Source organism: Diceros bicornis, chromosome X (assembly GCF_020826845.1).
Source record: "Diceros bicornis minor isolate mBicDic1 chromosome X, mDicBic1.mat.cur, whole genome shotgun sequence".
NCBI classification, from domain to species: domain Eukaryota; kingdom Metazoa; phylum Chordata; class Mammalia; order Perissodactyla; family Rhinocerotidae; genus Diceros; species Diceros bicornis.
The window spans coordinates 96,241,548-96,265,377 of record NC_080781.1 but is presented as its reverse complement, the minus strand read 5'-3'; the positions used below and the strand labels follow the sequence as shown (position 1 = coordinate 96,265,377).

The 23,830-nt window shown below is 39.9% G+C and overlaps 2 long non-coding RNA genes across 7 annotated transcripts in view; one reads left to right on the top strand and one right to left on the bottom strand.

The window, feature by feature from the left end:
* Window positions 1-1,099, bottom strand: part of LOC131401272 (uncharacterized) — an 80,158-nt gene extending 79,059 nt beyond the window's left edge. For all 3 annotated transcript variants that reach the window (XR_009217621.1, XR_009217619.1, XR_009217620.1), the window contains exons 1-2: window positions 958-1,099; window positions 318-476 (exon numbers count right to left, since the gene is read on the bottom strand). This is a non-coding gene — a long non-coding RNA (uncharacterized LOC131401272). The remainder of the gene's footprint in view (window positions 1-317; window positions 477-957) is intronic.
* Window positions 1,100-14,461: 13,362 nt separating this feature from the next.
* LOC131401271 (uncharacterized) lies at window positions 14,462-20,482 on the top strand. 4 transcript variants are annotated; one of them, XR_009217616.1, is made up of 2 exons: window positions 14,462-15,611; window positions 20,139-20,482. It is a non-coding gene; the product is annotated as an uncharacterized LOC131401271 (long non-coding RNA). The 4 variants fall into 4 exon arrangements; XR_009217615.1 differs by lacking the exon at window positions 14,462-15,611 and adding an exon at window positions 15,637-15,675; XR_009217618.1 differs by lacking the exon at window positions 14,462-15,611 and adding an exon at window positions 18,243-18,598.
* The last annotated feature ends 3,348 nt before the right edge of the window (window positions 20,483-23,830 follow it).

Here is a 23,830-nt window from a genome sequence, read left to right as displayed (position 1 = left end):
TATCTGAGAGAAACATGGGAATCACTGAAGAATCTTTACACAGTAAGAACAATTTAGGTATATTTATTCCAAATTCATGTTAAAGATCATGTTCCTTTCTCAGGCTGAACAAATCACTGCTTTCAGACAAAAGGAGACTTCTCTATGATGGGCCTCAAGAGCTATTACAAAGCACATAGCTGCTGATAGAATGAATTCCACCTGCTAAGCCTCTTCTCCCGTAAGATCAAAGTAGCTTCTCTCCTTTGAGGCTCGTTTGCTAAATTCACAGGAATTATTCCACAACATGCTTTTATCAAATCTATGAACTCACTGACCCAGGCGTCAGATCCTACTAGGGATGTAAAGTGTTGGGGTCTCCTGAGGACTGCCGCCCTTGAATCTGGAGCAGATGATTCAGCAGCCATCAGAACACAGATCCTCAGAACATGCCGCCTTCGGACACCTGATAGGAGCTCGGCCACCGGCATGAGGAGCTGCACAGGGAGAGACAGATCCAGCAATCACTATGCTTTACTGGAGTAACTATGTGCCCTGCACGACGCTAGGAACTGGGGTAGTGACAATGACACTGATACAAGTGGACAGTGATTATAACAACCAGAATACACAATGGGCTTCTCACCAAGGGCCTTTTTCTTCTCTTTTCCTCCTTTATCCTCTAACAACAACGTTGAAAACAATAACAAGTGGCCTGAATTCACACAGTCATTCGTGGTCCCGCAGTAACCACAGGGCCATGGGCTTACTCGTGTGTTATCACTGAAACCCTCACAGAGATCCTGTGGGTTAAGCATTCTTATCCCCGTTTGACTGAGGAGGGAGCTGGGGCTCAGAGAGAGTCGCTACCTGTCTTAACCTCCGGAGCCCCTGCCTTTAGAAGGAGAGTATCTCCAGGACACCCCTGCAGCAGGACTCCACACTCACTGGGGCCGGGAGGGAATCCCATGGCTTTACCTACGAGACAGTCGGGGCATCGAGCGCCAAAGCGGGAAAGAGGCGACTTGCATCTGGATTCCTTTGTGTCCCCCACACTCCAGCGCGGGGACCCAACACGCTCAGCTGAGTCCCAAACACCCGAAGGCAGGACTCTGTACTTCGCGCCAGGCCACGTCTGTCTCTATTAAAAAGTCGTCATGGTCGCCATATTGACGTCAGGTTTCTATGGCAACCATGACGCACAGCTTATCCTCCACACCGGAAACGCCTCCTCACAGCCATCCACCCCCCGGCCTTTAGCTGAAAGCAAAACACTTTTCGCTCTTCAGGCCTCCACATGAGAAAGCATAGTAATTACAGGCACTAGATTAGGACCCGGGCAATTGGCGGAACTCCGCCCATGTTGTTGGAACAAAGCATGTCCCTGTCGTCAGGAATTTTGTTTGCTTTAAAGAGACAGCAGGGGAGTATTATTAGTACACAAAGACCCAGGGAGGTTTCCTAGGGTTGTTAGACACAAACTAGCCTAGGAAGCTGAACGTGTAAAATCACACCCATGGTAAGCAGTTAGCCATCTGTGGGAGAGAACTAAGAGACTGTCTATAATCATGTGACTGAATGATCTAGGGACACACAAAAAATGTCATTTAAGCAATTTGGGAATTATTCCAATGAAGCAGGCCTAGAATATCACAGTTATTTAGTAGGCAGAAACTTAGTCAAGTGGACCATATGGTTGGTTTGTCCTGGGGGAATTCTGATCATCAGTTCTTGATAATTTCTTCCATGTGGAGGGGCATTCATGACCAAAACACTTCTAGCCTCTCTATACACTCCTTCTCTATCGCAGGAATAACTTACCTAATTAATGAGATTGGAAGGAGAAACAAATTACAGAGCCCAGGACCTCTCCCTTCAAAACTCTTGGTGGTAAATTGCCCTTATGGAGCATCTGTCCTGCTCTGCCCTCAGAGGTGAGTCTTACAGTTGGCTCACAGTTCTTCTTCCTTTTCTGTGTCTTGCTGGCTCCCAACTATTCCTATGATCTTGCTCCAAAATGCTTGAGCTTTTAAGGGGCCCAGCCCCTGCCTCCAGATACATCCCTGCTCCATGTCTGAGCACTAAACCAACTAAGAAATATAAAAAAAATAAGGAGAATAATATATTGACTTTATTCTTTATAAAAGTGATATTGGAGAGAGTGGCTTAGATCTGCAGGTAAGGTGTTTTCTATTAATGAACCCCAGAATTAGACAGACTTGTCCACTCAGTAGTGCTGCAATGGGCCAGTCACAAGGGCCACAAACTGTAATGGATATCATTCTGCTGTCTGGTGAAGGAGCCCTGTCTGTGTGTGCCTAAGGAAAAAACTTCCCTTGCAAAGCTATCTCTGTACAGGAGAAAGTGTTTCAGGACACCTTCTTTGAGGAATACTTCTGAAAGTGAATAAATACCCCTTGTTCTAATTGCATACTCATCAAGCAACCTTCTGAGTATATGGCTTTTCATGTGGCTCATTGAACAGTTTTTAGCAACAGCCTCTTACTCTCTTAACAGGCATGATTGGTATAGAGGCTCATCTTATGGCAGGGGATTGGAATTAGATTCTAAATTCCAAGAGTAGGGTGAAAGGTATACAGTGCAAAAATTTCCCTTGGAGATTTCTTCAAGAAGGAATTAAGGAAATGTTCAAAAATCTATACCCACACATAAACCCAAATGCAGACTATAGCTAAAATTCTAACACAGTCCTACTAAGCCTTCAAGGGTAAGAGATTCTCTATCTTATCCAATGATTACAGATCACAAAAAAAGAGGAAGAGTTCAACAAAACCGCGTATTTTGGATATCCATTTCTGCTTAAGAAAACACTCTCAAAACAATAGCTATTTATCATCTCTCAGGATTCTATGGGTTGACTGGGCTTAACTGGGTGTTTTTCTGCTCCATGTGGAGTCTGTCACGGTGGGCTGCAGTCATCTGGAGGCTTCACTTGGCCGGGACATCCAGGAGAGCTCACTCACATGGACGAGGATTGGTGCTAGCCTCTGCTGGGGGCTCAGTGGGGGCTGTTTATCCACCTTGTTGAGAACCTTGGTTCTACCTCACAGAGCCCTCCACGAGTAGGGTTGCCAGATTAAATTTAACCCAGTTAAATTTGAATTTCAAATAAACGATAAATATATTTTAGTGTAAGTATATCTCATGTAATATTATTTTGTTTACCTGAAATTCAAATTCACCTGGGCATACTGTATTTTTATTTGCTAAATCTGGCAACTCCAGGGGATGAGCCTGTGAATCCGTAAGTTTAACAACCATTTGAGAAGACTCTTCCAATGAGGCAGGTCTGAGGAAAATGAGTATCAGATTGACAATAAAAACATAAAATGGTAATACCTGGTGTTGGAGGAATGAAGAGGCAATGGACACTCACATACATTGTCGATGCCAAATGGGCATATTTGTTTTCTGAGGCCTATGTTACATGGGCTTAATAATTTGAATAGCCTTTGATACAGAAGCCCTATTTCTACCAACAAAGGAGTTTCTGGTGAGCATTTAGAAAAAAATTATTCTGACCTCCATCAGGTTAAGGGGTTCTGGCTGAGGGGGCAGTTCAAGGAGCCACATGAATTTCCTGCTCCAGGGAGGCAAGACAGCTATTATTTATAGACCAGACGGTTGAGCCGGGCCCAGCTCCACATTCTTCACTTAGTGGCTGGATTTAGTCTCAGGACAACCCTGGTAGTGAGGTTTCTGTATCCTCTCTTCAAGGATATGTGTGACTATTGTGGGAGATCGAGATTTGGCCACCCTGAAATCTATCTCTTTACCTTGGTTGTTGTTTTTGAGGACATTTGACCTCCCACACTAACTGCCTAAAGAATTTGACATAGTAACTCCTTCCTGGAACAGATCTTCTATCTGATGGCTGTAATATAATGTAAAATAGATGTTACAATAGGAAAGGCACCAACAAGCCCATCTTATCAGAAGTTCTGTCTCTCTGGCCACATTCTCTGGATGGTCCTGTGAGGAGCTGCCAGACAAACATTTACATTTATAAGGGAAATCTCCATTTGTAAAAGTATCTCCCTCTCTGCATTGGGAAGAGGGAGGATGACCTCATTTCTAGAAACTTATCAATGTGGAAGGTGAGGCCTTAAATCTGCATAATAACCTGACTCTTGTTTACTGTGCTTTAGTGGTAATCTCCTGTAACTGACTCCCCCCACCCCCAACATCCTCCTTTGTCTTTAGCTGAAGATGGTATTTAAGACGAGAATTTCTGCTATTGTGTGGAGAAACGCAGTGTCCCTGGTTTCTCCCATGTATACATGTTATTAAAATTGGTATTATTTTCTCCTGCTAACCTGTCTTGTTAATTATTTGGCCAGCCATAAGAACCTTGAGGGAAAGGGCAGAGGGGGATTCTCCCTCTTCCCCTACAGTGGAAACTGACAGAGGTGGCCTGAGAGTGGGCATCAGGTTTGAGACACATGTAGGCCAGAACAAGAACACAAAAAGTCAATATGTGTTCGGTCAGTGCCTGCTATAAACCTGATAATGGGCTAGGAACTGCAGAGAAGGGAAAAAAAGATATGTTCCCCAAGACAGAGGTTGCAAACTGGCAGCCCAAGGATCAGATGTGGCTCACAGATGTGTTGTGCTCGTGTGTGTGTGTGTGTGTGTATGTGTGTGTAGTATATATGTGTGTTTTGTTCATTGCAAAGTCTACAGAAATTAATATTTGTTTCTACGTGCAATTTATTCATATTTGGAAAAAAGATAAGAGAATTTAACATGCATCCTTAGTATATTACACTCTGAATGTCTACATTTTTCTTCCAACAGTCTTATAACTTTGCTGGGAAATTAAATTCTAAAATACACATAGACCATTGTGGGGGAAGAGGGAGAATAAAATTCTAAAATACACATAGACCATTGTGGGGGAAGAGGGAGAATATCCCCCTCTGCCCCTTCCCTTAAGGTTCTTATGGCTGGCCAAATAATTAACAAGACAGGTTAGCAGGAGAAAATAATACCAAGTTTAATAACATGTATACATGGGAGAAACCAGGGACACTGCGCTTCTCCACACAATAGCAGAAATTCTCGTCTTAAATACCATATTCAGCCAATGACAAAGGACGATGTTGGGGGTGGGGGGAGTCAGTTACAGGAGATTACCACTAAAGCACTGTAAACAAGAGTCAGGTTATTATGCAGATTTAAGGCCTCACTTTCCACATTGATAAGTTTCTAGAAATGAGGTCATCCCCCTTCTTCCCAATACAGAGAGGAAGATACCTTTACAAATGGAGATTTCCCTTATAAATGTAAATGTTTGTCTGGCAACTCCTCACAGGGCCATCCAGAGAATGTGACCAGAGAGACAGAACTTCTGATAAGATGGGCTTGTTGGTGCCTTTCCTATTGTAACATCTATTTTACATTATATTACAGCCATCAGATAGAAGATCTGTTCCAGGAAGGAGTTACAATGTCAAATTCTTTAGCAGTTAGTGGAGGAGGTCAAATGTCCGTCAGAGAAAACAATCAAGGTAAAGAGATATATTTCAGGGTGGCCAAATCTTGATCTCCCACAGTCCCGCCTTTGAAACTAAAGATTTCACAGTCCTTTTGAAACTTAAAGAAGTTTCATAGTCCAGAAACTGAGTTGGTAGATGTTCATCTCACTGAACACATTTATTAGTCCTGATAATAGATCAGTTCAATTAAGTTCATTTTAGAAGGTGGTGATACAGGTGGGCTCTCAAGGTTAGGCTTCATATATTTTGGATGCAAGCAGTCAAATATTTAATAAGAAGCATTTCTATGAAAACAAAAGAAAAACAAGGTTAATGGTTGGAGCAAATTGTAAATCAGTTCCTGAGTTCAGAGGACAGCCAGTTAAGAATTTTAGATGTCAGCGTCAAAGTATCTTTTGCAGTTTAAAATGTCTCTGATGATGTCATCGGGTAATATCTCAAGTTTATAACAAGTCCATCAGCTTCAGTTTGTAAGGCTTCAGGAAAAAGGGCAGGTTCAGTTCTCAGTGATTCCAAATGAAAATGATGGAAAAAATCAAAAACGTTAGCTTGGAGATCTGTAGCCAGATATTTTAGGAGACTAGAAGAAATAAGGATCCAGTCCAGTCAACAGATATAAAACAAAAACGTCAAAAGACAATTAACAAAACTAGGATCTAATATGCGCAAATGGATACTATAGTTTTAAATGAAATATAATTTTTCTCTCTAAAATCACCCTCATTTTTATCAAAGATAGCCAAATTAAAACTAGCTAGTTTGTAAAATAAGTCTAGTTCCAATAAACTTGGCCCAATTATTTACATAAGTACAGCAAGAATAGCAATTGATCATATATGCTCTTTTAAATCTGCTTTGCTGGAACTTTTTATAAGAAATCTCAGATTGAACTTCAAAGGCCTCTCGAGGACAGGAAAGTCAAGCCAAGGATTTTGTCAGACTTCACCTGCAATACCTACAGATTTGGGTGAATTCCTCTCTTCCGAGGTTCCCCCAAAATATTTCGAGGTTCCTTATACCTGCTAGATAAGTGACATTCTTTACTTATCCAGTAAATGCTGCTTGGAACATTGAACATAAGGTACCAGGCCAATATTTCCACATGGCTTTATTCCATAAAGTCCAATCTTGATTCCTCAAATCTGTATGGCTATATCGCAAATATGATGTTCCAGTCACAACCTTGGTAATATAACCAATGTTTCCAATTGTGTCCTGTTATAAGGAGAACAGATTCTTATTGAACTTATGCAAATAACTATATTGCCATGAAAACAACAATACTTACTTACTAAGAGTTTTTAAATTCTGGAGGGATCAGGTAGAGAGAAAAAGAGAAATATTTTAATTTTGCTTACAAAAGTATCATTTATCAAATGGCTATAAGTCATAGCTAGCTCAGGAGAAAAGAGAAAAAGTTTTCCTTAAATCTGAAAAAACAAAACATTAAAAATTCAGCAATACTTCAAATGAAAAATCATAAAAATTATAATCATCCTTATCAGTTCATTCAGTCCTGTGTAATCCATTTTTGATCCCAATCTTTTTGTTAGCAGCTTCATGAAGTCATCAGTTTCTCCATCAGATTTCTGTAATTTCTTACCCAGTTCAGTTTTATGATCAGCAAGTTTATCAGAAGCCTGTACTCCAGTGTAACTGTCAGAGTTCTTTCCATGAATTTTTCTGAAGTTGAAACATTTTGCAAAAGGATTAGAGCAAAGAAATGTCTGTAAACAACAAGACCTCAAAATGGAAATTGACAAAGAAATTTGGTTAATTTTGTGACATACAACACTTTAAAATAATAATAACCAGAATTATGACTGATAACCAGGACAGATCAGAATTTCAATAATGTTATACAATTTTAAAATGCCTATATCAATAACATTTACCCACAAAATAACACCTAAGCAGGTTTATCATCACTTATCTGACAATGCTTCCCATGTAGTTTAACATACTGAGTAAGCCTAATAAGTTTAGTATCTTCCTCCTTATAGGAAGAGAGCAAATTTCTTTGAGAACTTCCAGGGCCCTTTGAAAATTCTCAAAGAAAAAAAAGTACAAAAAGACTTTAAGATTTGAATTTTGGGGAGCTTGTCAAAAATATAAAAAGTCATAAAAGAGCATTAACAGTCCAAAAAGCCTTAATAGAGAGACCTCAGTCTTTTGAACACAGGAAATTATTTTAACAGAACAAAGACATCTCAAAGGTAAAGAAACTGCTTATAACCTCTCAGATGAAAAGTTCAAGAAATATTATTCTTTTAAGAAAAATAAGACCAAATTATAATTTTGTTCCAGCTTACTTCTGATATTAAAACTCATTTACTTAATTAAATTCATTTTAATCTTAGCCAACTTGACCAAGCATAAAACTCCTTTTCCAGAATTCCTTCCACAAACCTTCTATAACTTTCTTTTTACGTTCAGAATTTGTCCCATGTCTTTCTTTTCCCTCCTAGTACTTGAGGACAAATTTATCTTTCTTAATAAACCAAACAAAACATTTCCATTCTTTGTACCTTCTTTATACATCTTACTTTCCTTGTACACAGACATGTTTTTCTTAATTTTTAGTAGCTTCAATCACATATACTAATTAGGAATTTTAACCCTTAGAAACCTTAATTTCTAAGTAAAAACTAAGTAAACAATTATAAACTTTCTTTTACATTAGTATCTTGTGGCTTGGAAAATTTATAAACACTTCATAACTTCTAGAAATGTTACTTTATAGTACAGTCTCTTAATAAAACACAACACATGTTTAGCAATAGACCCAAAACACCTTTTAGTTTTCCTGTAATAAAAAAAAAGCCAAAAGTAGAGAAACCTACATTTAGCAATCAATGTCTAATATCTTATCTTATTTGGAAATGATCTAGACACTCAATGAACTTTTATCATAAAATTTAGCAAAACTCTAAAGTTTTAAGTCACCAAAAAGAGTTTGGAAGCTGTAACCACCATATCACATAATTATTGTTTAAAATTCACCCAACATTCATCTTTTTCACAACTATTTACTTGTTCCCAATAATTTATAAGACTTCATAAGACATCAGATAAACTTAGCCATCGTTTATTATTTTTGTTAACCCCTTCTGTAATAGAAATAACAAGTTTTTCTACAAAATTTCATGTAAATTTCATCACCTCTTATACCTCTAAACATAGTTATCATTAAGATTTTTTATCAATATATCTTGGTCTTCTAATTTTGAACAAGGGAAGCATTCTCAGTCAGACATTTTAATACACACTCAGACAAAGTTGACATAACCTCTTTATATAAAATTAGCTCAAAGATTCCAACCTTTATAATCTTATCAACACTTACACTTTTACATGTTCTCAATTCAATTGTAACCTGAGTCAGGGTCTTTTTTTTTTTTTTAATAATTGTATTTATTTATTTTTTCCCCCAAAGCCCCAATAGATAGTTGTATGGCATAGCTGCACATCTTTCCAGCTCCTGCATGTGGGACGCGGCCTCAGCATGGCCAGAGAAGCGGTGCGTCGGTGCGTGCCCCGGATCCGAACCCCGGCCGCCAGCAGCGGAGTGCGCGCATCCAACCGGTAAGCCACAGGGCCAGCCCCTGAGTCAGGGTCTTAAAGCTAGTCAAATTTTTCTCTCCTTTTTCTGGCCTTAATTCTTAGGTACCAATTAAATAATTATGTGAGAGCTCTCAAAACATTTTTTCCCCCCAATTTAGAAGTTTTTCCAATTCAAAGGATCTGTTGTCTGGCCATTGACGAGTAGGATCTTCATTTGTATATTTATTCCAACAGTGACTCAATCCAATAAGCCTTTTTAAGGAAAGACCCGGAGGTAGCTTTCCACGCTTAGAATAAATCTTTCCCATGGACGCCAGAGGCGTCCCTGGTGAGGGCGCAGATGATGTAGCCCCCATGAACCACAGAATTCACTCCCAAAGATATTCAGAGAAAGTAAAGACCTTCGTTGTACAGGCGGTAAGGATGGTGTAGGGAAAACTGTGTCTCCGGTCTCCCACAATAGTGTGGGACACCTCCAGTCACAGACCCGCTAATCTGTGACACTGAGCAGGCAATACCGGAATGGGATTTTTCCAACACTAACAAGCAACAAAGGTTAAGATGACAAAAGCCCTTATGGACTGGGCCCTTTATGACAAACTTCCCTGAGACCTTGGCATAGCCGGACAAAGACAGTTCGGAACCCCAGTCTACTCGACTGGCCACCAAGCTGCACTCCGGTAAATGCACCTTCCATACGGTGGAGACCAAGGAGAATATTCTCACTGGTCACAAGGCCAAGTTTTCTCAGGACACAGAACAAGACAGAGACTACTCTGGGAGGAAAAGGGATCAAGATCAAAACCAAGAGTACTCTACCAAATTTAAACCAAGAGTCACTAGAAGCACAAGAAACTAGTTTCCCAAATATTTTCTCCTGCCAATCTAAATTTAGAAAGAGAAAAAAATTCTCACCACTTGCTTCCACCGGACCTGCAGATAGAGATTCCGGGAGCCTGATGTGGTAAGAAATCTTACCTTTTGCTGGCTTTCATCAGGCGTTCACGTAACTCATCATCTGCAGTAGCCCAATGAGAAGGCAGTTCTTCCAGCCAGAGAAGGCAACTTGCCAGCCAGTGGGGATCCTGCCGACTACACCAAAACTGTGGGGAAAAGAGGGAGAATATCCCCCTCTGCCCCTTCCCTTAACGTTCTTATGGCTGGCCAAATAATTAACAAGATAGGTTAGCAGGAGAAAATAATACCAAGTTTAATAACATGTATACATGGGAGAAACCAGGGACACTGTGTTTCTCCACACAATAGCAGAAATTCTCGTCTTAAATACCATATTCAGCCAATGACAAAGGACGATGTTGGGGGTGGGGGGAGTCAGTTACAGGAGATTACCACTAAAGCACTGTAAACAAGAGTCAGGTTATTATGCAGATTTAAGGCCTCACTTTCCACATTGATAAGTTTCTAGAAATGAAGTCATCCCCCCTCTTCTCAATACAGAGAGGAAGATACCTTTACAAATGGAGATTTCCCTTATAAATGTAAATGTTTGTCTGGCAACTCCTCACAGGGCCATCCAGAGAATGTGACCAGAGAGACAGAACTTCTGATAAGATGGGCTTGTTGGTGCCTTTCCTATTGTAACATCTATTTTACATTATATTACAGCCATCAGATAGAAGATCTGTTCCAGGAAGGAGTTACAATGTCAAATTCTTTAGGCAGTTAGTGGAGGAGGTCAAATGTCTGTCAGAGAAAACAATCAAGGTAAAGAGATATATTTCATGTCGGCCAAATCTTGATCTCCCACACCATCATTTAAACTGATTTGCTACCAGTGAAATCAGGGAGGGAGTCAGTTTCTAATTAAAAACATAGAAAATGTTGCTAAATCTATATTAAAATAGAAAATGGGGAGTCCATAGTTTTATAATTATACCTATAATTAGCAGTGTTCATAAGAAGCACTCAATAAATATTTCGTAAGTATGTGAATTAAATATCCTTATCTATAATTTCATGCCTCCTATCCACAGATTATTTTGTAATCTAGCAGAGTGCTTTTTAAAAAATTGGAATTTGTTACCAATATTTAAAATAAGGAAATTTCATGTAAAGATCCAGATTTTGGGCTTCTCTTTTAAAAACTAGCAGCCCAGGGCTGGCCCGGTGGCACAGTGGTTAAGTGCGCGCGCTCCGCTTTGGCAGCCCCGGGTTCACAAGTTTGGATCCTGGACGCGCACCGACGCACCACTTGTTAAGCCATGCCGAGGCGGCGTCCCATATAAAGTACAGGAAGATGGGCACGGATGTTAGCCCAGGGCCAATCCTCGGATGTTAGCTCAGGGCTGATCTTCCTCACACACACACACAAAAAACTAGCAGCTCGAGGACACTGTGCTTACATTCTCACATGGTAACAATGAGCACTAAGTGAATAATGGCTCCCATTTCCACCTAATTGTCTCCGAAATGAACAAACTTTACTCTTCGATATCCTCTGCCTTGCCCCAGCGGGCATCTGAAGACAGTACGGGCTCATGGCTAAGAACATAGACTCTAGAGTCAGAGTGCTTCATGTCCAAAGGTTGTTTCTATCACTGTTTAATGGTGTGACTTGGTAAGTTATTTAATATCTCTGTGCCCCAGTTTCTTTTTCTGAAAAGCAGGGATAATAATAAAACCTTCTTTACAGCACTATTAAGAGGATTAGTAAGTGAGTTAGTACATATGAAGAGCTTAGCATCATGCTTGGCCAAAAGGAAGGCACTAGGTAATTGTCAGCTATTGGTATTGGAGTGGAGTGCAGTATAACATAGTAGTGAAGAGCACGTGCACTGGAGTCAGGGCCAAAATCCCAGCTCCAGAACATACAACTCACGTGGCCTTGAGCAAGTTACTCACTATTCTTCAGTCTCCTCATCTGGAAATTGGAGGTAATAATAACAACTGTGTAGAGTTGTTGTGACAGGACTAAATGAAATAGCATTTGTAAGATGCCTGGCACAGAGTAAATACTCAGTAAATGTCACCTATTATTGTTATTCTGATCTATCAGGAGATGAGATTAGCACACAGGACACTGGTGAGGAAGACCAAATCAAGAGTCAGGTTAGGTAGTGTATAGGCTAAAAAGACTGAGGAGCAGGAGACAATAAGAAAGTCTTAAAGCATTTTTGAAGACCAAAGCAAACATTAGGGATTTTCTCCAGAGGCTGTCTAACTGTCAAGGGAATCTACCCACTTAATCTGCCATGTGCCCAAGCACTCTGGGAACCCACTCCCTCTGCCAAAATCCCTTGCAGGGCTACTCGCTGTCTTTGCAATCCATCAATGTGACCAACATGATACATTAATTGTGTCCTTAGACTTCCAAGATAATTAAAGTACTAAAAATAATGGCTCCATAGATATGAATGTTCCTGAAACTGACAGATGTGACAAGTAATGGAAGTAGAAATAACAGAGCGCAGGAGCAGCACCCTGTTCAACCTCTCCCCGCCTGGCTGCTGACAAGGTAATCAAAACACATACAGAAGAGTCGCATTTTCATCGGAGTGGTGACATTCATGCATTAATGGAAATCAAACTTTAATGACCGCACGATTTGGAAAGAAGAGAAAAGCAGGAGTCTGTCTCCTGCTTCCCCAGTACTGGGCTTCTCGGAATCCTGGGCAAGAATCACTGATAATTAGTAATGAGAGGGTTGGTCTACAATTCACCAAGGAAACCTAGGAGAGAGTGTGATCGTAAACAGCCCAAGGCAAGTAAAACGTGTCTTAATTATCTATACACTCTCACCTCACTAGGCTGTTGCACATCATCTCATGGATTATCTAAAGGAAAATTTTAATCTCAGGGAGGCTTTGCCCCACACCTCTGCCAATGCCTCCGAGCTCCCTACACCCACGATGTGTGCTCATGGAATACAAACTCATGTTAATATTAGTCTAAGAAAAACACAATAAGAAAAAGCCTACAAAACAAAAACTAATACAGTACCTAAAACCACGTGCAGTTCTAGAAAAATTCTGCCAGTCTTGTTGATATTTTCCATAGTAGTGGTCCATGCAGTGTATTACTGAATTTGCATGTGCTGTGGGAATTAGCCACAACAAAATTTTAATTCCAGGCCGTTTTGACCTTGTTTCCAAAAATGCCCCAAGGCCACCTCTTCCCTAATACTCAGCTGGTGCTCAACTCCACAAGGGGGAATTTTAACATTGAAAGAGGTAAACTAGAGCTTGGAAAGTAGATCTGCTAAACACATCAAATGATTCATTCTGAGGTCAAGTGCTGATGATCTGTGGATTAGCATGACTAATGGAAAGCTGGCTGTAACTCACATTATTAAGTGCTGACCCATTCAGGAAAGGGCAACACTGGAAATCAGGTAGGAAGGTCAATGTTGAGATAGCAATGGATGGGATTCAGGAGAAAAAACTGATAACTAACATTAGCATCTGCTCTCTCCTCCCCAGTATCCAGAAAAAAGAATCCAGCATATATTTCTAAATTGGTATTTCTCAAACTTTAACGTGCATCACCTGAGCATCTTATTAAAATTCCAATTCCTGTCAGGTAGGTCTGTGGTGAAGCCTGAGGTTCTGTATTTCTAACAAGCTGGAAGATAACACTAACCACTGCTGGTCCATACACCGACACTTTGAGAGCAAAAGTCAAAAGCAGAGATCAGCATCCTATGGCCCACAGGCCAAATCCAGCCTGCTGCCTATTTTTGTACAGTCTGTAAACTAAAAATGATTTTTAGATTTTTTTAAACGGTTGGGGAAAAAAATTAAAAGAAAAGAATACTTTGTGACATGTGAAAGTTATGTTAAATTCAAATTTAAGTGTCCATAAATGAAGTTTTATTGGAACACAGCACATCCATTCATGTACATGTTGTGTATGGCTGCTTTGTAGCTGAGGTGAATATTTGCAGAGAGCGTATAACCCACAAACCTAAAATATCTGAACCTTCACAGAAAGAGTTCTTCAACTCCTGGTCTAAAGGATCAATGAAGAGGATTATGCTGCATCATTCCATGGAGAGAGGGCTTTGAGTTGGTGTTACCGACTAATTGCCCCAAGGAACTCAAGGGTGGGTTCCAAAGCGTTTAACTGTTTAAGACACGTCATCACCAATCACCCTGAACCAGACCAAGGCCCACCACAAGAGCAGGCCTGTGACCTTTGCCTCATTTTTAATGCTAAGATCTCCGCTTCAGGAGGAGCTTAGGCCTTATCACCATAACCTGCAGTGTATATGGAAGCGTGTTTTCCAACTGAGCCTGCTGTGGGAGATCAAGATTTGGCCACCCTGAAATATATCTCTTTACCTTGATTGTTTTCTCTGAGGGACATTTGACCTCCCCCACTAACTGCCTAAAGAATTTGACATGGTGGCTCCTTCCTGGAAGAGATCTTCTATCATGATGGTGTGGGAGATCAAGATTTGGCCACCCTGAAATCTATCTCTTTACCTTGGTTGTTTTCTCTAGGGACATTTGACCTCCCCCACTAACTGCCTAAAGAATTTGACATGGTGGCTCCTTCCTGGAACAGATCTATCATGATGCCTGTAAAGATAATGTAGGATGGAGGTTACAATAGGAAAGGCACCAACAAGCGCATCTTATCAGAAGTTCTGTCTCTCTGGCCACATTCTCTGGATGGCCCTGCCAGGAGTTGCCAGACAATCATTTACATTTATAAGGGAAATCTCCATTTGTAAAGGTATTTCCCTCTCTGTTTTGAGAAGAGAGGGGGATGGCCTCATTTCTAGAGGCTTATCAATGTGGAAGTTGAGGCCTTAAAGCTGCATAATAACCTTACTCTTGTCTACTGTGCTTTAGTGGTAATCTCCTGTAACTGACTCCCCCCACCCCCAACATCCTCCTTTGGCATTGGCTGAACATGGTATTTAAGACGAGAATTTCTGCTATTGTGTTGAGAAACGCAGTGTCCTTGTTTTCTCCCATGTATACATGTTATTAAACTTGGTATTATTTTCTCCTGCTAACCTGTCTTGTTGATTATTTGGCCAGCCATAATAACCTTAAGGAAAAGGGCAGAGGGAGATTCTTCCTCTTCCCCCGACAATGGCTATAAAGATAATGTAGGATAGAGGTTACAATAGCAAAGGCACCAAGCCTCTTTTATCAAAAACTCTGTCTCTCCCTGACCACATTATCTATAGATGACCCCGAAAAGAATTGTCCTCCTGCCCTCTGAAGTCCCAGGCCACTACCCACCCCCAACACGTTCCTCGCCTTCAGCTGCAATACTTAAGCAAGCAGCTTAGACAGAGGGGCGAGTTGCTCATTTCTGAGTTTCTCCCATGTATACATGTTATTAAACTTGGTATTATTTTCTCCTGCTAACTTGTCTTGTTAATTATTTGGCCAGCCATACGAACCTTAAAGAAAAGGGCAGAGGGAGATTCTCCCTCTTCCCCCGACAGTTTTGGCGTAGTCGCCAGGAGCCACACTGGCTGGCAAGTTGCCTTCTCTGGCTGGAAGACCTGCCTTCTCCCTGGACTACTGCAGATGATGAGATATGGGAACGCCTGACAAAAGCCAGCAAAAGGTAAGACTTCTTACCATGTCAGCCTCCCAGAATCCCTATCTGCGGAGTCCGGCGGAAGGAAAGGGTGAGAATTTTTTTCTCTTTCTAAATTTAGATTGGCAGGAGAAAATATTTGGGAAACTAGTTTCTTGTGCTTCTAGTGACTCTTGGTTTAAATTTGGTAGAGTACTCTTGGTTTTGATCTTGATCTCTTTTCCTCCCAGAGTAGTCTCTGTCTTGTTCTGTGTCCTGAGAAAACTTGGCCTTGTGACCAGTGAGAATATTCTCCTTGGTCTCCACCATACGGAAGGTGCATTTACCGGAGTGCAGCTTGGTGGCCAGTCAAGTAGACTGGGGTTCCGCACTGTCTCTTTGTCTGGCTGTGCCAAGCTCTCAGGGGAGTTTGTCATAAAGGGCCCAGTACATAAGGGCTTTTGTCGTCTTAACCTTCGTTGCTTGTTAGTGCTGGAAAAATCCCATTCCAGTATCGCCTGCCCGGTGTCACAGATTAGCGGGTCTGTGACTGGAGGCGTCCCACACTATTGTGGGAGACTGGAGACACCATCCATACCGCCTGTGCCATGAAGGTCTTTACTTTACTTTCTTTGAATATCTTTGGGAGTGAATTCTGTGGATCATGGGGGCTACATCATCTGCGCCCTCACCAGGGATGCCTCTTGCATCCATGATAAAGATTTATTCTAAGCGTGAAAAGTTACCTCCGGGTCTTTCCTTAAAAAGGCTTATTGGTTTGAGTCACTATTGGAATAAATATACAAATGAAGATCCTACTCGTCAATGGCCAGACGACGGATCCTTTGAATTGGAAAAACTTCTAAATTGGGGGAAAAAAAATATTTTGAGAGCTCTCACATAATTGCTTAATTGGTACCTAAGAATTAAGGCCAGAAAAACGAAGGGAAAAATTTGACTAGTCTTAAGACCTTGACTCAGGTTACAATTGAATTGAGAACATGTAAAAGTGTAAGTGTTGATAAGATTATAAAGGTTGGAATGTTTGAGCTAATTTTATATAAAGAGGTTACATCAACTTTGCCTGACTATGTTTTAAAATGTCTGACTGGGAATGCTTCTCTTGTCCAAAATTAGAAGACCAAGACCTATTGATAAAAATCTTAATGATAACTATGTTTAAATGTATAGAAGGTGATGAAATTTACATGAAATTTTGTAGGAAAAAACTGATGTTATTTCTATTACAGAACTGGTTAACAAAAATAATAATTTAAATGATGGCTAATTTTATCTGATGTCTTATGAAGTATTGTAGGCAATCTAAATAATTATTGGGAATAAGTAACTAAATAGTTGTGAAAAAGATGAATGTTGGATGAACTTTAAACAATAATTATGTGTTATGGTGGTTACAGCTTCCAAACTCTTTTTGGTGACTTAAAACTTTAGAGTTTTGCTAAATTTTATGAAAAAAATTCACTGAGTATCATCATTTCCAAATAAGATAAGATGTTAGACATTGATTGCTAAATGTACGTTTGTCTACTTTTGGCTTTTCATTACAGGAAAACTAAAAGGTGTTTTGGGTCTATTGATAAGCATGTGTTTTATTAAAAGATTGTACTATAAAGTAACATATTTCTAGAAGTTATGAAGTGTTTATAAATTTTCCAAGCCACAAGATACTAATGTAAAAGAAAGTTTATAATTGTTTACTTAGTTTTTACTTACAAATTAAGGTTTCTAAGGGTTAAAATTCCTAATTAGTATATGTGATTGAAGCTACTAAACATTAAGAAAAATATGTCTGTGTACAAGGAAAGTAAGATGTATAAAGAAGGAACAAAGAATGGAAATATTTGGTTTGGTTAAGAAAGATAAATTTGTCCTCAAGTACTAGGAGGGAAAAGAAAGACATGGGACAAATTCTGAACGTAAAAAGAAAGTTATAGGTTTGTGGAAGAAGAATTCTGGAAAAGGAGTTTTTGCATGGTCAAGTTGGCTAAGATTGAAATGAATTTGATTAAGTAAATGAGTTTTAATATCAGAAGTAAGCTGATACAAAATTATAATTTGGTCTTATTTCTCTTAAAAGGATAATTTTCTTGAACTTGATAAAGAGGTTATAAAAAATTTTTCTTTACCTTTGAGTAAGTCTACCTAAAAGACAGAAAAAAAAAACCTGTTAAAAGAATTTCCTCCGTTCAAAAGACTGAGGTCTCTCTATTAAGTCTTTTTGGACTGTTAATGCTGTGTTTGCTTTGATTGTTTATATTTTTGACAAGCTCTCCAAAATTCATATCTTAAATAAAGTCGTTTTTTTACTTTTTTTCTTTGAGAATTTTCAAAGGGCCCTGGAACTTCTCAAAGAAATTTGCTCTCTTCCTATAAGGGGAAAGATACTAAACTTATTAGGCTTATTCAGCATGTTAAATTACATGGAAAGCATTGTCAGACAAGTGATGATAAGTCTGCTTAGGTGCTATTATGTGGGCAAATGTTATTGACATAGGTGTTTTAAATTATATAACATTACTGAAATTCTGATCTGTCCTGGTTATCAGTCATAATTCTGGTTATTATTATTTTAAAATGTTGTATGTCACAAAATTAGCCAAATTTCTCTGTCAATTGCCGTTTTGAGGTCTTGTTGTATACAGACTTATTTCTTTGCTCTAATACTTTTGCAAAATGTTTCAACTTCAGAAAAATTCATGGAAAGGACTCTGACATTTACACTGGAGTACAGGTTTCTGACAAACTTTTTGATCATAAAACTGAACTGGGTAAGAAATTACAGAAATCTGATGGAGAAACTGATGACTTCATGAAGCCACTAACAAAAAGATTGGGATCAAAAATGGATTACACAGGACTGAATGAACTGATAAGGATGATTATAATTTTTATGATTTTTCATTTGAAGTATTGCTGAATTTTTAATGTTTTGTTTTTTTCAGATTTAAGGAAAACTTTTTCTCTTTTCTCCTGAGCTAGCTATGACTTATAGCAATTTGATAAATGATACTTTTGTAAGTAAAATTGAAATATTTATCTTTTTCTTTCTACCTGTTCCCTCGAATTTGGAAACTCTTAGTAAGTGAGTATTGTTGTTTTCATGGCAATATAGTTATTTGCATAAGTTCAATAAGAATCTGTTCTCCTTTGTCGGGGGAAGAGGGAGAATCTCCCTCTGCCCTTTCCCTTAAGGTTCTTCTGGCTGGCCAAATAATCAACAAGACAGGTTAGCAGGAGAAAATAATACCAAGTTTAATAACATGTATACATGGGAGAAAGCAGGGACACTGCGTTTCTCAACACAATAGCAGAAATTCTCGTCTTAAATATCATTTTCAGCCAATGACAAAGGAGGATTTTGGGGGTGGGGGAGTCAGTTACAGGAGATTACCACTAAAGCACAGTAAACAAGAGTAAGGTTTATTATACAGCCCCAAGGCCTCATCTTCCACATTGATAAGTTACTAGAAATGAGCTCACCCCCCCTTTTTCTCAATACAGAGAGGGAGATACCTTTACAAATGGAGACTTCCCTTGTAAATGATTGTCTGACAACTCCTCGCAGGGCCATCCAAAGAATGTGGCCAGAGAGACAGGACTCCCGATAAGATGGGCTTGTTGGTGCCTTTTCTATTGTAACCTCTATCCTAAATTATCTTTTATAGCAGTCATGATAATAACCCCTTCCTAAAACAGATTTTGTTGGTTTTAAATTCTTTAGGCAGTTTGGGAGGGGAAACTCAAATATTTTTCCTGAGCTCTCTGAGTCCTTATTGTCTTCAGCTCGAAATAATCCGCATACCAGAGTGGTGCTTCCTGGGGCAGCTTGCCCTGAGCACCATCACCTTGTAACAAGACACAATTGGAAACACTGGTTATATTACCAAGGTTGTGACTGGAACATCATATTTGCGATATAACCATACAGCTTTTGAGAAATGAAGATTGGACTTTATGGACTAAAGCCACGTGAAAATATTGGGCTGGTACCTTATGTTCCAAGCAACACTTAGCAGGATAAGTAAAAAATGTCACTTATCTGGCAGATACAAGGAACCTTGAAATATTTTGGGGGAACCTCAGAAGAGAGGAATTCACCCAAATCTGTAGGTATTACAGGCAAAGTCTGATGACAAAATCCTTGGCTTGGCTTTCCTGGCCTTGAGAGGCCTTTAAAGTTCAATCTGAGATTCCTTATAAAAAGATCCAGCAAAGCAGATTTAAAAGAGCCTATGTGATCAATTGCTATTCTTGCTGTAGTTAATGTAAATAATTGGGCCAACTCTATTGGAACTAGACATTTTGCAAACTAATTAGTTTTAATTTGGATATCTTAATAAAAATGAGGGTGATTTTAGAGAGAAAAATTGTATTTCAGTAAAAACTATAGTATACATTTGTGGATATCAGATCCTAGTTTTGTTAATTGTCTTTTGAGGTTTTTGTTTTATATCTGTTGACTGGACTGGATCCTGATTGCTTCTAGTCTCCTGAAATATCTGGCTACAGATGTCCAAACTAATGTTTTTGATTTTTTCCATCATTTTCATTTAGAATCACTGAGAACTGAACCTGCCCTTTTTCCTGAAGCCTTACAAACTGAAGCTGATGGAATTGATATAAACTTAAGAGATTACCCGATGACATCATCAGAGACATTTAAACTACAAAAGATACTTTGACGCTGACATCTAAAAATCTTCTTAACTAGCTGTCCTCTGAACTCAAAAACTGGTTTACAATTTGCTCCAACCATTAACCTTGTTTTTCTTTTGTTTACATAGAAATGCTTCCATTAAATACTTGATTGCTTGCTTCCACAATATAGGCGTAACCTTGAGAGCCCACCTGCATCACCACCTTCTAAAATGAACTTAATTAAACTGATCTATTATCAGGACTAAGAAATGTGTTCAGTGAGATGAAACAGCCTGCCAACTCAGCTTCTGGACTATGAAACTTCTTGAAGTTTCCAAAGGACTGTGAAACTTTTAGTTTCAAAGGCGGGACTGTGGGAGATCAAGATTTGGCCACCCTGAAATCTATCTCTTTACCTTGGTTGTTTTCTCTGAGGACATTTGACCTCCCCCACTAACTGCCTAAAGAATTTGACATAGTAACTCCTTCCTGGAACAGATCTATCATGATGCCTGTAAAGATAATGTAGGATAAATGTTACAATAGGAAAGGCACCAACAAGCCCATCTTATCGGAAGTTCTGTCTCTCTGGCCACATTCTCTGGATGGCCTTGCAAGGAGGTGCCAGACAAACATTTACATTTATAAGGGAAATCTCCATTTGTAAAGGTATCTCCCTCTCTGTTTTCGGAAGGGGGGGATGGCCTCATTTCTAGAGACTTATCAATGTGGAAGGTGAGGCCTTAAATCTGCATAGTAACCTTACTCTTGTTTACTGTGCTTTAGTGGTAATCTCCTATAACTGACTCCCCCCACCCCCAAAATCCTCCTTTGTCATTGGCTGAACATGGTATTTAAGACGAAAATTTCTGCTATTGTGTAGAGAAACGCAGTGTCCCTGCTTTCTCCCATATATACATGCTATTAAACTTAATATTATTTTCTCCTGCTAACCTGTCTTGTTAATTATTTGGCCAGCCATAAGAACCTTAAGGGAAAGGGAAGAGGGAGATTCTCCCTCTCTCCCGACACTATAAAGTACCTGCTTCTGCGCACAGACACAGATGGTTATTCCCCACGCCCACTGCCAGAGCCAGGGATGGGACCTGGCAGCCTGGGCACCTTTAGTTGCGCGTGGCAGAGCTTTAGCAAAGATATGAAGATACATACTGCTGGGGTGCTTAATCTCTGTTCTCCCTGTGTTTATCTCCCTGCACCAGGAAGCCAGGCTTGGTGCCTTTTCCCCGTGCTGCAGGGGAGTTTGGTGGCAGGGCGGGAAGCAGAAGCTCTCTGAAGCCAGTATTTCTTCTGTCCTTTGTAAAAACTTAAACTTTTGAAATGATTGTGCTGCTTGTACCTGGTAGGGATGGGAGGGCCTCAAAGGACAGAGAGAGGGAAAGGAAAGGAGATTTCTCCCAGGCAGGGAGGAGGTTTGAGGTCTACACTTCCCTCCAGGAGTAGGGACCTGAGTACTGCTCCCTATTAACGCTTGAGATGGCTCCATCGAGTCTGGGCATCCAGATTGCCTGTGTGGGAGATCAAAATTTGGCCACCCTGAAATATATCTCTTTACCTTGATTGTTTTCTCTGAAAGACATTTGACCTCCCCCACTAACTGCCTAAAGAATTTGACATGGTGGCTCCTTCCTGGAACAGATCTTCCATCTGATGGCTATAAATATAATGTAAAATAGATGTTACAATAGGAAAGGCACCAACAAGCCCTTCTTATCAGAAGTTCTGTCTCTGGCCACATTCTTTGGATGGCCCTGCGAGGAGTTGCCAGACAAACATTTACATTTATAAGGGAAATCTCCATTTGTAAAGGTATCTCCCTCTCTGTCTTGGGAAGAGGGGGGATGAGCTCATTTCTAGTGACTTATCAATGTGGAAGGTGATGACTTAAATCTGCATAATAACCTGACTCTTGTTTACTGTGCTTTAGTGGTAATCTCCTGTAACTGACTCCCCCCCCAACATCCTCTGTCATTAGCTAAACATGGTATTTAAGACGAAAATTTCTGCTATTGTGTTGAGAAACGCAGTGTCCCTGCTTTCTCCCATGTATACATGTTATTAAACTTGGTATTATTTTCTCCTGCTTACCTGTCTTGTTGATTATTTGGCCAGCCAGAAGAACCTTAAGGGAAAGGGCAGAGGGAGATTCTCCCTCTCCCCCGACAGTTTTGGCGAGCCAGCCAGGAGAAGCACTGGCTGGTAAGTTGCCTTCTCTGGATGGAAGACCTGCCTTATCCCTGGACTACTGCAGATGATGAGATACGGGAACGCCTGACGAAAGCCGGCAAAAGGTAAGACTTCTTACCACGTCAGCCTCCCGGAATCTCTATCTGCGGAGTCCGGCGGAAGGAAGTGGTGAGAATTTTTTTCTCTTTCTAAATTTAGATTGGCAGGAGAAAATATTTGGGAAACTAGTTTCTTGGGCTTTTAGTGACTCTTGGTTTAAATTTGGTAGAGTACTCTTGGTTTTGATCTTGATCCCTTTTCCTCCCAGAATAATCTCTGTCTTGTTCTGTGTCCTGAAAACTTGGCTTTGTGACCAGTGAGAATATTCTCCTTGGTCTCCACCATACGGAAGGTGCATTTACCGGGGTGCACCTTGGTGGCCAGTCGAGTAGACTGGGGTTCCGAACTGTCTCTTTGTCCGGCTGTGCCAAGTTCTCAGGGGAGTTTGTCATAAAGGGCCCAGTCCATAAGGGCTTTTGTCGTCTTTACCTTCGTTGCTTGTTAGTGCTGGAAAAATCCCATTCCAGTATCGCCCGCCCGGTGTCACAGATTAGCGGGTCTGTGACTGGAGGCGTCCCACACTATTGTGGGAGACCGGAGACACCCTTTTATCCTTACCGCCTGTGCAACGAAGGTCTTTACTGTCTCTGAATATCTTTGGGAGTGAATTCTGTGGATCATGGGGGCTACATCATCTGCGCCCTCACCAGGGACGCCTCTTGCGTCCATGGTAAAGATTTATTCTAAGCGTGGAAAGTTACCTCCGGGTCTTTCCTTAAAAAGGCTTATTGGTTCGAGTCACTATTGGAATAAATATACAAATGAAGATCCTACTCGTCAATGGCCAGACGACGGATCCTTTGAATTGGAAAAACTTCTAAATTGGGGGAAAAAAAAAAAAATGTTTTGAGAGCTCTCACATAATTGCTTAATTGGTACCTAAGAATTAAGGCCAGAAAAAGGAAGGAAAAAATTTGACTAGTCTTAAGACCTTGACTCAGGTTACAATTAAATTGAAAACATGTAAAAGTGTAAGTGTTGATAAGATTATAAAGGTTGGAATGTTTGAGCTAATTTTATACAAAGAGGTTACATCAACTTTGCCTGAGTATGTTTTAAAATGTCTGACTGGGAATGCTTCTCTTGTCCAAAATTATAAGACCAAGACCTATTGATAAAAATCTTAATGATAATTATGTTTAAAGGTATAAGAGGTAACAAAATTTGCATGAAATTTTATAGGAAAAAAACTGATGTTATTTCTATTACAGAACTGGTTAACAAAAATAGTAATTTAAATGATGGCTAATTTTATCTAATGTCTTATAAAGTCTTATAGACAATCTAAATAGTTATTGGGAATA